We start from the raw sequence: 12,955 nt of genomic DNA, 5'->3' as shown, positions 1-12,955 counted from the left end.
AACAAAACGATAGTAGATGCACATTATCAGTTAATTAAGACAGATTGATATGACTACTTGCCTTACAAACACCAGATGACAACTTGCAATCGTATTTTTTTGGAAAAATACGTCCGCTCACGAGCACTCACTGTCACCGTTCGGTGCTGACCGGCGCGATCACTTACAAGTAGGGCTGCCATTTCGAATTTTGAAAAACCCGGACAAACATTTAAAAAAACCCGGACATTTGCCGTAAATCGCATTTTTTCCCCGGACGAGTCCGATTTTTTTTAAACAAGACCTAATTTTCAATATTACCATATACTTAAATTCAATGAGGTGCTTCCTTACATGAAAAGTCAGGGCCGTCTCTAGCTCATGTAGTACCTAGTATTAAAAGATTGTGACTTAATGTATTTCGAAGGTCATAAATAAGAAAGCTCATATGGAAACTGGGAGTTACCTTCTTGTTAGTAATAGGACTTTAAAACGGCGCTACATTTTTGATAGGCTAGACAAAAAAATGTTGAAAAATAGAAATAACTGCAAAGTGAAGTTGCCGCGAGCGTAGCGAGCGCGAAAATTTTTGGGTTTTGGGTCACTAAATATAATAAAAAAAATCCGCAAAGTGAAGAAGCCGCAAGCGAAGCGAGCGCAAAATTTTTTGAATCTTAAAAAAAAAATTGTGCCAAGAAAAGAAGCCGCGAGCGAAGCGGGCGCGAAAATTTTTGAGTTTTGGGACACTTCGACTTCTGCAGCAAATGCTTGTCTATTTGTAATTTTACAAGGTTAAACTTCCATACAAGGCAAGCAATCTCATGTATATTATGTTTTCCACTCGTAGTTAATGAAGGCGGGGCAGGCTAGGAATTGGCTTGGTTGGTGGATTTAACGATTGTTATTGAAAAACCTGTACCTATGACTTCTTATCCTCTCAAATCGAGTGATCGTCCTCTGAAATCTGCTAGCTCTAGGCCTGTATGGCGTTGGCGTGGGCGCTCTGCGGTGCCCGGGTTATTCGCATACCCTGCACCATAGATAGGTTAAGACGACCCTGTGAAAAATGTCCGGGTTTTCCCCGGACACTTCTTGAAACCCCGCCCGGACGGCCCCCGGACGGCCTCCAAACGAGGACAAATCCGGGGAAACCCGGACGGATGGCAGCCCTACTTACAAGTAAACATTACACTTTCAAATATTTTTTATTTACGTATAAGTAGATAATGTTTGAACAAATCGAGCCAGCTTAATGATGAATTTAGTCGGGGACAATTTTTAAATTTATGTAATTATGAAAATACACAATTTTTTTAAATTTTTATATTAAAATATTAAGAAACACATATTTAAAGATCATTTGGATTAATTAGTTTTATTGTAACGCCACCGTAGCTCGCAGAAAGTTAAATAATGCAGCAAAAACCGGCGTTGGGACACACCAGATTAATTAGGTTTTACTGTTTTCTGCTAACTTAATTATAGTTTTTTTTTATAAATTCTAATTAGTTACATGAGGCGTCGATAGACCTTTACCTCTTACATAAAACCTGAAACTTTCATTCCAATCAAACGATATCTTCATGTGTTCTTCGGTCAAAAACACGTAAAAACTGTGTTTCGAAGAATCACCCAGGCGTCCACAACATGATACAAGTGATTGATACGATACGGTGATCGGATCGGGCAAATGATACATGTCTGGACTCGGCTTAATAAGTTTAAACATAGCTATGATACGATGTTCTATCATGAAGTGTTGGTTCACATCTTAAATGATGAATCAGTTGCATAGTAGCATATTATTGTATTATCATTAGAACTACATACAACTGCCAATTTTCATGACGCTACATACATACATGCAGGTCAACCAGTTTTAATAAAGTTCTATTAATAAAGTAATTTTTACGCTGAATACCGTTGCAGATTTCATTATTGAAAAATAATTAACAATTTCTCTCAATTCGTCGTATCCGATACCTAAATCTGACATGGCAATTTTAATCAAGGTGTAAGTAAAATTTTATTAAATATATATTTTTCAATTAAAACACTATCTAAGGAGACGTCTGTAGGAGAAGAGAGATAAAAAATGGCTGTACTTATAGATCATAGATTTACAATTTGACCTCGTATGGAAGGCATGACATGATGAAATTGTCTTCTCATTGGCTTACCACAACTTTATCTCAAACGGTTTTGAATACAAAGTACATAACTATGCTTATATGTATAACAGCTGATGTAATGCACATAGCAAAGCGTCGCAAACGCAAACCAATATCGTAAACATTGGCTACGATCGGTCTACGATACAGAGCTTGGTGCTAGGCCGCAGCCTCGTAGACATTAAAGTAATTGTGTGTGCAATATGTAAATTTTATTAGGCTGCAGAAGATAATTATTCGCACTCAATTTTAACAAGGTATTCAAGATATTAAGAGTAACTTATTTATTTTATTTATTTAAAAACACCTTAAACTATCTTTACAGGATCTCTTATCCTAATACGACAGCTAAGAACTAAAAACTAAGTATTTAAAAACTAAATTATTTACAATCACAGTAATCCACTAAAGTTAAAATTATATACTAGGTATCGTGTTTGTAACATAAAATAAATAATAATTCCTTTGCGAATTCACCAAAACAACACGTAAAAACATCAATGCTGCTATGTAGATCGTTTACGATACGGATGGCTCTGGTTATGGGTGCTTTGGCGAGTAAGTTGGTTCTCGCTGTAGGTACCAGTAGTAGAGGCGGGCTTCGCCGCCGCCACACGTAGCGATCCGGCACACACAGGCTCAAGCGCTGCAGCACTGCCGGGTGACTCTCCAATCCGCGAAGCACCTTCACCAAGTAGGCAACCAGTGCCAACTATCGTCGGACACGCAGTTGATTATAGCCAACCATGCCCAGGACAAACAGGGTGGGATACATCAGTGGGTAAAACGGATATACCCCATATAGTTTCTTGTACAGGTGGCGAGTAAACTTATTTTGAACGCGCTCCAACATTACCGCGTACTTCGCTTCATGTGGGGCCCATATGACCGCACTATATTCCAGATGACTCCTGACTAGTGCATCATATAGGACCCTGACAGCTGCGATGTTGGTGAAGCTATGTGTATGCCTCAGAATAAATCCTAGGTTTCTGTACGCTTTCTTACAGACTCTGTTTATATGCTCCCGGAATGTCAGATCGGGAGTCATGATAACACCTAGGTCTCGCACCTCGGTGACTCGTTGTAGTGGCGCCCCGTCTACCACATAATCATAGCGCACAGGTGTCCACTTGGATACGTTGAAGTACAGTTTGTTTTCATGACTCCATTGTACTATGCGATCGATATCCTCCAGAAGGCGTCTGCAATCTGATTCGGACTTAATCTCCAGCAGCAACTTAAAGTCATCCGCAAATAATAAACAAACGCCATGCCTTACGACTTCCGGCAGATTGTTTATCATTATCAGGAATTCCAGAGGCCCCAAATTACTGCCTTGACTTACCCCCGACCAGGTGTAATATGGATCAGATTCACATCCGTTGTAATCCACATACTGCTGTCTGTCTTGCATGTAACTAGTGAAAAACCGCAATAGATGCTGGGTGCATCCGAACTCGGCTAGCTTCCGCAGTAGGATGTCATTATCTACGATGTCAAAAGCTTTTCTAAAATCAAAATAAGCTGCGTCCACCTGCACCCCAGCATCCACAGCCGGCACCACGCGTCCCATGAAGTCCAGTAGATTGGTAGCAGTACTGTGCCCCGGACGGAATCCGTGCTGAGCATCCGATAACTGTCCGCGTACTTGCTCTTGCATACAGCGCTGAATGGCAGACTCGAACACCTTTGCCAGTGTCGATAACACAGCTACTGGTCTGTACCCACTGATGTCCGGTCCCGCCCTGCCCTTGGGCACTGGAATGACTATTATGGACTTATAATATTGGGACTTATAATGATAGGGTTAATTGAAATGCTTTCGTCTGTTTGTTTTGTAGATAAGCTACATTGGCGGCAACAAGAATAAAAAACCGACCAAATGCGAGTCGGATTCGCGCACGAAGGGTTCCGTACCATTATTTTTAAAACTGCATCTAAGTACCTGTTGCCGCTATGAATATCGAGCAAAAATTTGCAAAAAAATCACGTTTCTTGTATGGGAGGCCCATAAAATATTTATTTTATTCTAGATTTCAGTTTGTTGTTGTACCGGCAACAGAAATACATCATCTGTGAAAATTTCAACTCTCTAACTATCACGGTTCGTGAGATACAGCCTGAGGACGGACGGACAGAGGAGCGAAAACAATAGGGTCCCGTTTTACTCTTTGGGTACGGAACCCTAAAAACATGCGAATTGAGAAACTACTCCTTTTTGGAAAGTGTGTTAAAAGAATAGAACAGTAAATGATTAAAGATCGAGGTCAGAGGTGACATAGTATTTAGGCATATATTAAGTTTGACTGCTAAATCTCAAAATACGTCCATCATCAGCCTATCGCAGTCCACTGCTGGATATAGGCCTCTCCAAGTGCACGCCACTGAGATCGATTTTCGGCTTCTCGCATCCAGCTCCTGCCAGCCGTCTTGCGCAAGTCATCACTCCAAAATACGTACCTATTTAATAAACTAAACAAATTCACTCTACCCAAAAGGATTCTCTTTCCAGAGGGATACTGACGACTCAAGCAATAATATTAAATTAATATTGCAAATTGGCCATCCATCCATCCGAGCCTCCGCCATTAGGATATGGCCACTAAACAGTGCAATGCACGGAGGAAGCGGAGATGCCATAGGTCAGGAACCCTCTTCTAGGTCGAATGCGTACTGTGGCCGTAACCAAAACAAGTAAACTAACGATTTTCGGATACGAATAGGACGGGTTCCAAACAAAGTGAAGAACGTCGGAGCCAGCAATATTCCTAATCCCCCGAACAACCGCATGTCGGCGACGATACTTTCTTAGGAGATTTTTCGTTGTAACATCTCCGCTCAACATTTTGTTCTACATGGTGCTATGCAAGCATAGACGTCTTTCTAAATGGTGAACATGATAACCGACAGCGGATACATTTAACGCGCACCAAGTGTAATGACATCTGTAGGCCAAGCACGAATATCTAACGTATTCGTATCGACAATGTATCGAGGCCTCGATTCGAAAACGGAGTTTGTCGATAGTAGGCAGCACGAACCACATTCGAAGCACTATCGAACACTCGATTCGAATTCTAATGTGACGTCATGCAAATGTAAATAGGGACGCGCCATAGTGAGCAAAATGAACGAATGTTGAATGAATCGTGCGTTCGAAAACTAACTCTAGTTATTAATATTTTTTTCACCTTTGATTAAACGTTTTATTATTATTAAATTATAATAAAAACTGAATGTTATATAAAGAAGAGACCCAAAGTTAATTATTAGACATTATAAAATGGCATTATCTTTAGCAATATAACATAGTTACGGAGATTTTTTTTTTTTTAAATGACGTGTACCGAACGCACCCACTTGACATCCGACGCGCGTAATGGCGCCAAATTTGTTTATGTTTTGCTACACAACAAAAGTATTTCTGTTTTTTTTTGCTACAAAGTGCTTTTAATATAATAAATAATTATGCGAACCAGTCAGACGCAGTATGAAATGATGGTGGAATTCATGGAAGCGTGAGTAAACAGTTTTAATAAGTTTGAGTGGCATAAACTTTAGTGTGAAGTATTTTAAGTGCAATGCTATTTCTATTCCAGAAACGGAGATTTGTCAAAACCTTCAGGCGGCCCACGAGGTCGCAATTTCATAAATATGAAATGGAAGGAGTTGTCAAATCAATTAAATAGTGAAGGCACAGGCGAATCAAGGTCTGAGGAGAAATGGCGCAAGGTATGTTAACTCAAGTGACGCTATTTTTTTTTGTTGTTGGGGCACTTGAATAAAGTCACTCTTAAGTGTCTGCTTTAATTAGTTAGGTATCCAATATCTTTGTGTGAAGTAAGTTTGTTTGGAATTCCTGCTTAAATAATTGTTTTTTAATTCAAGGTGTGGAGCGATTACAAAAATAATTGCAAGAAGAAGTGTGCCAAAATTAATAGGGCTGCTAGTGGCACTGGTGGAGGGCCAGCACTTCAATTATCCTTGACTGATTTAGAAAACCGAGTCATGCAGATAATTGGAGTGCAGGCAGCACGGTGGCGGCGGCTTGGTGGTGGAAGAAGCAGGGTTTCAACGGGTTAGCTACTTACTTACCTATTTTTAAAATTGTTTTTTTTCTTTATTAACTAGTAATTATTATTTTTTAATTTCAGGAAGCTGCTGAAATTTCTCAACCATCAGAGATGAGAGTTCCTGATGCACATGTGGATGACTATGAAATAGGTAAATATGAATTTTACTTTTATAATATTTTTTTTAAATTAAATTAAAACTTTTATAAATTAATCAATTTATGTAAATATGTTTAATGTGGTTACAAATATTTGCTATGTATGTTTATGCATCCATAAATTAGGTACATAAAAGCATCATAATGTTTGTTCAATGTCAAGTCTTGAAAAAAAAATATTTATACATAAATCCCAATAAATTTATACATAAAATATTTAGACATAAATATCACATTACACAGTAAATGTTTTTTCTATGAGAACTCAAGTTTCTGCTAATAAGAAAAAGGCCTAGTCAAATTAACATTAATAAAATGTTTTACAGATTGGAATATTCCGGGCACAAGTAGTCAGCCAACAGTGGCTCCCCCTAGACCGCCGAGTCCACGAGATGAAACCCCTGTTCTCCCATCCACTGATCCTCAAATACATGAAGAGGAGATGTGGAAACCACCACCACAAAAAAAAGCCAAACAACATATAGGAAAAATGTTTTTAGAAGCAGATAGAAAGGCAAAGGAGTATGCTAGAGAGCGTGATAGGGCCTATGAAGAATTAGAGAAAGAGCGGTTGCGGATTAGGACAGAAGAATTGAGAGTTAGAGAATTAGAGGTGAAAGAAAGGGTGAGACAAAGAGATGATGAATTGAGAGTGAGAGAATTAGAGATGCATGAAAGGGTGAGACAAAGAGATGATGAATTGCGATTACAGGCTAAATGGTTGGACTTTATGAAAGAGGCTATGGAAGTTTTTGTAAGGTGTATGGAAAAAAAAACTTAGATTAAGGTTATTTTTTAATTGTTCAAAAATGCAATTTTTAAAATTATTAATAAAGAATTAAAGTTATGAGTGTAATCTATTAATTCTATCTACTAAAATATTCCTCATCGCCCTTCCCCTAATTAAGTCATCTCCTCCATTTTCCTGAAAAAGATGGTCAGAAAAAGATAAAGATATGTTTTGGAGTTCTTCTGGTTCCGGTTCGGGTACGTTAAATTTTAGGGCTAAATTATGCAACACACTGCACGCAGTAATGATTTTTGCACATTTCTCCGGTCCATAGTGGAGTGTGCGATCTTTACATAAGCAACGCCATCGGTTTTTTAATCGGCCAAAAGTATTTTCTATAGCCACCCTCGTCTTTCCATGGACTGCTGTGTATTTGTATGCTGGAGTCCCTTCAGCAGCATCCGGAATTGGTGTCATTAACCAGGGGCGTTGTGGATAGCCGGAATCACCTGTAAATATTCAAAACTTTAATTTTTAAATATTCAATCTTTTTTTATTTTCAATTATCTTGTAAACTAGCTGACCTAGCAAACTTTGTGTTCCCATATTTTTTACCCGATTTTTTTAATTTTTTTAGTTTAGTAAAAATCGTGTTCCTGACTAAAACGAACACAACAAAGAATTATCCAATTTACAGAATAGTCGTTTGAAAATTATACGTCTACATTAGATTACAATTACAAATATATTCGGCAAATCAATTTTATTATTTATGTAGATGGATGAATTTACTTGATTGTTACTAACCTAATAACCATACATGTTCATTATTTCGATGTAACTCCTGCATGTAGTTATTAGCTAGGCTATTTTCCCATATGAAAGCGTCGTGGGTGGCTCCTCCATATTTTGCATTCACATTTAGAATTCGGCCGTCACTATCACATATCTAAAATAAAGATAAAACCATTAGTAGGTACACTGGTATACCATAGTAAAGTGGTACATACATAATGCTAGTATGTTATTAGTAGTGCTCAATCGCATACATAGTTACAAAAAACGAAATGCTTACCATTTGTACATTTAATGAATGAAAATGTTTTCTACAATAAAATAAATGTTCAATTTCTTTCCTGGGTGTAAAAATATGGAAATGGCATCCATCAATGCATCCTATAACTCCAGGAAAACCGTACTTCGCAAAAAAGCTGTAAGACAAAAATAAATATATTTTAATAGGCAATCATATGTTAGTATTAGAAATTAATGTTAAAAAGTATACAATAACACTATGTTTTAAACGTACTTCTACAAAAAAAATACTTAGATACATTTCCCCTCATAGATACCTATCACAATGTTCATACTAACTTGCTTTTTACTAGGTCTCTTTCAGCTCGAGTACTGGGGAATCTTATAAAGGTGTTAAGGATTGCAGGAGTTACAAGAGCATCAGTGACTTCCTTCACACATTTGCTCACTGTTGTTTGGCCCAAATATTTAGCCATTCCCACTATTCGCTGATATGAACCATTGGCTTAAAAAGATAATGCACAAAGAACCTGAAACATAAAATATTTACTTATTTGATTTTAAGGATGTAACAATTTACTATTAGCTTTATAGATACCTATTTTGTCATATTAAATAAGTTGCAATTCGGTATACACTTCCATTTCAATACTGAAATACAAGTAGAAGATATTGAATAGGTATATTTATGTAGAATCTAAGTGGTTAGGTACCTACCTTAAGTTCTAGACTAATTCTAGAACTCGATGTTAATGATGTTTTATGTTTAAGTTGCTCACAGAGGAACTTAAAAGCTTCTTTATTTAGGCGATATCTATTTTTAAATTCGGTTTCATTTATGTCCAGTGGGTTAATTCTATTCCTAAGTTTTGCTCTGCGCGTAATTTCTCTACAATGATTAAAAATAAACATATAATTAACTCAATTTTTTTCAAACACATTAATTCAATAGGTACGCAAATAAATAAAATATGATTTAATTACTTACCTTGTTTCTCGTGATTGATATCCATAATTTTCTATTAAATTTGCCGCCAAAAAATAATATGCGGTACTACGTTCATACAGTGGCGGTCTTTGCATTTTAAATTATATTGAAGCTATTACTAATTGTTCCAATAACTTAACAATAATTTTAAAACACTTTTATTCACAAAACTAACTCTAAACAAAACATAAACACGGTTAAAACTATATTTTTACACTTCTCGAAACCTTTCTCACCGACTATTTTCAAGTGAATAATGTTTCGACCATACTCGATAGCCAGCCTTCGAGAGTTTACGTTACCGTACGTCAAAAGAATGTTCGTGCTGCCAAAAATCTCACAATTGTTTATAAGTATCGAGTTTCGTTTACCATCTCGTTTCGATTTCGATACGACAGCGCGCCAAAATCATTCGTGCTGCCATGTTTTGTTTCCTTTTACGCCCGATAGGGGCGCTGTACAATTCTCATACAAATGTTACTCGATTTCGATACGAATAACTTTTCGCAAATATTCGTGCTTGGGCTACAGAATACAGATGGGTGCATTAAAAACAAGTCCACTGACGCATTGACCAACTGACACATTTATGTTGCACTGTTGTGTAAAGTCGCATACTATTGTTTATTTTAGAGATGCTAAGGTTAAGGTAATGACACAAATATTTACTAACTTAATTTAAAAATCATTTTTGCACACTGTTTTAAAACATTGTTTTTCGTACACTTTTCAATGTAAACAGTTATTTTACGACATACTTACATTTGTACTACCGGTAGAAATGGGTGGGTCTAGGACGAAAAACCTACGATTTAGTCAATGTACATGTACCAATATTATAGCGCTAATCCCAGGAAGTACTATACCGCTGTGATATCTCTTCACTGTTGATAGTCCATTTATCTAGGAATGCTATAAAGCTGTAGTAGAACGAAGTATAAGTAACGAACCTCTCCACTGCATCATTATTTAAACACGCCACCCCAATCCTGAGCCATATGATAATATATCTTAAAAGCATGTCAGTGCGCCACTATTTGTCATGAGCTAAGTGATTTTCCTCGTAACACAGTTTTGTTGAATCATTCCCGACGTATATGCATTGTTATATTATTACTACTCGTTGTTTTTGTGATCCAAGTCCAAAAAGGAGGTTCTCAGTTGTACATGTACTTCTGTGGACGATATCTCGCATTTGCTTCGATTTATTGATTGTGTTTGTTCTATATTTATTACAATTCTATAGATGGAAGTAGAAGCTAACACAGTTGATGCCACAGTTAATTTTCTATTGTCTTATAATTACCAGCATAAGAGCGGAGGATCCTGAAAGTTTTCTACAAAATGCATACAGATGAGAAGCTTGCAACTGAAAAGATCTGCTAGCGTTGTCGTCATAGGCAAATGTACATTGCTGAACCAAAGCCAGCTGAAGAAATTATCCCATAATCACCTCGGTGCGCGTGCGTGTTGGTGAGCGCAGTGTGGATATTTTCAGGGTGTTTTTTCTATTAAAAAGTATTCGATTTATATCTATGCGGAATTGAGATTGAAAAAATAGAAAATAGTTTGTATATATGTAAAGACTGGGCTCGTATAAAAGAAGAAATACCCTTATAATACACTTAAAAAAAAAAAAACAAAGAACCTGAAATGTTGACTTTTGACCCTGAATAAATTTTGAAGCACACATGGGATCGATGGGGACTTTTAAAACCTTATTTGTAATGGTAAACCCAAGCTCTCCACTAATATTTAGCAGTCCGGGAATTATTGTTATTTGAATCAGAATGCTTTATTTGTAAACATTGAACACTATTTTTATGTCTAAATTGTCCGATTTATCGTAATTTATACGAAACCAACGTCAAAAGTTAATATCTAGTCGCAATCAATTGATAGATAGAAAAGCTGATATAGAAATCCACCGTAGGTTAGTACAAGTTAAATTTAGCTGGACAGACAACTGAATAATGCAGTAACCACAAGTTAACAATTTAAATCACTATTTGCATTTACTTGTCTAAACTGACCATTTTGACTTGAGCTGAAGATAGGGCTGACATCTCGAATTTCGCCAAACCCGGACTAACAATAAAAAACCAGGACATATGGCATAAATTGCATTTTTTCCCCCTACGAGTCCGAAAAAATGTAAAATAAACAAACCTTATTGTTAATCCATTTGCTTTACCATATACTTTAATGCAATGAGGTGCTTCCTTAACGTATGAAAAGTGTCCGTGTTTTGTGTGTGTTTGGAAACCCCGCAAGGACGGCCCCCGGACGGCAAACTCGGACCAATACGGGGAAACCCAGGACGGCAGCCCTAGCTAAATACTAGTCCGGTCTGGGTTTGTGTTTCGTTTGTACCTTGTAAACCTTAACACGTCATATTACGACCAGCTTCCCCCAGCGTATTTTACTCTCGTCAGAAATATTCCGCACACTGAATTTTTCAAATCGGGCCAGTGGTTAGTTAAGTTTAAGATAAAATTAACAACAAACAAGTTCATCTAAGCAGATGAATTTGTGCCTCTGCCCATTGGGTGCGGCTTCCAGTCTAACCGGATGAGTTCCAGTGTTTTGCGACTGTTTATCTGACCTCTTCTATAAAGTTGCCCAGTCAACCAGAGACTGGTTGTTATTTTTTCTGGCTTCTGGCTACCCATAACCAATGCCAAAGATATTCAAATGACAACCGGGACCCACCAATTGATAGTGCCTTTCGAAATACTGAAGAACTCAACAAGTCAACTAAAACTAATTAGTTATATAGCACCTGCTTTTTCTCCAAAGTTTGCTAGTTCGCTTTTTCTCCAAAGTTTGCTAGTTCCCTATACCCATGAAATGCTACCCAAATGGTCTCAAAAGCCATGGCCTATCAGTCACACAGACAAGCACATTAACATAACTGTATTAGCTAATGTTCTCACCGAGATAGGTCAGGCCCGTCGTTTGAATTATTGCAAATGCTGCCATCGAACTCGCAAACATTGCTGAATAACTATGCCAAACATTTGTTTTAATGTCACCCACTCAAATCTTGCTAATAGGTTGGTTATATCTACGTCATCAATGGTAATTTTTGCACGGTTAAAAACAGCGCTTTCTTATTAGCAGATTGTCGGTTCGGTTCGTATGGGCGATTTGAAAGTGCTGTAAAACAACGTCACTCTGCATTTTTTTCAGAATAGGTACGGCTGAAAGAAACTACTTGAACAAAATTTTTGTACTACGTATTTCAATTTCGGACATAACATATACAAAAAAAGAATCTACTTTACCCATAGTCCCGTCAATTTAGACATTTGAAGTTACATAAATTCACAACAAGCTGCTGAAAATTGGTAAGATTGTTTAAAGTATAATTATAAATAAAATTAAAAAAGTTCATAGAAAAAAAAAGTATTATAGTTGTTTATAGCTAAATTTTATAATCTACAATTTCACCTAAGATATTATAATGATAAAACTTATCGTTTTGCTGAAAATCACAAAAAAAAACCTAAAAAAGTAAACATATTTTGAGTATTTTTGTTTTCATTCAGGGGAAAGATGGGGAAGTTTGAAATTGACCCCCTTACTTATAAAATCTCTAATAGATAGAAGGTGTTCTAAGCAACATTTTAACTAATCACTACATAAAGTCTTAAGTAGTGATTAAATGTTAGTTAAGACATGCTTAAGCAACGTTTATGAGTAAGAATTTTCTTAAACAGCCCTTAAGTATTACTTATACTTAATTCACGTTTATAAGTAAGGCTGTTTTTATTTATAATTATATTTTTAACGATCTCACCAATTTTCAGCTTGTT

The 12,955-nt window shown here is 36.8% G+C and overlaps 2 pseudogenes; one reads left to right on the top strand and one right to left on the bottom strand.

Annotated features, from left to right (window-relative positions):
* The first annotated feature begins 5,514 nt into the window (after positions 1 to 5,514).
* LOC124635973 lies at positions 5,515 to 7,231 on the top strand (annotated as a pseudogene).
* On the bottom strand, positions 7,167 to 9,232 carry LOC124635972 (annotated as a pseudogene).
* Between the last annotated feature and the right edge of the window lie 3,723 nt (positions 9,233 to 12,955).

The sequence above is a fragment of the Helicoverpa zea genome, chromosome 13, assembly GCF_022581195.2.
Source record: "Helicoverpa zea isolate HzStark_Cry1AcR chromosome 13, ilHelZeax1.1, whole genome shotgun sequence".
NCBI classification, from domain to species: domain Eukaryota; kingdom Metazoa; phylum Arthropoda; class Insecta; order Lepidoptera; family Noctuidae; genus Helicoverpa; species Helicoverpa zea.
This window is presented reverse-complemented; position numbering and strand designations above follow the sequence as displayed.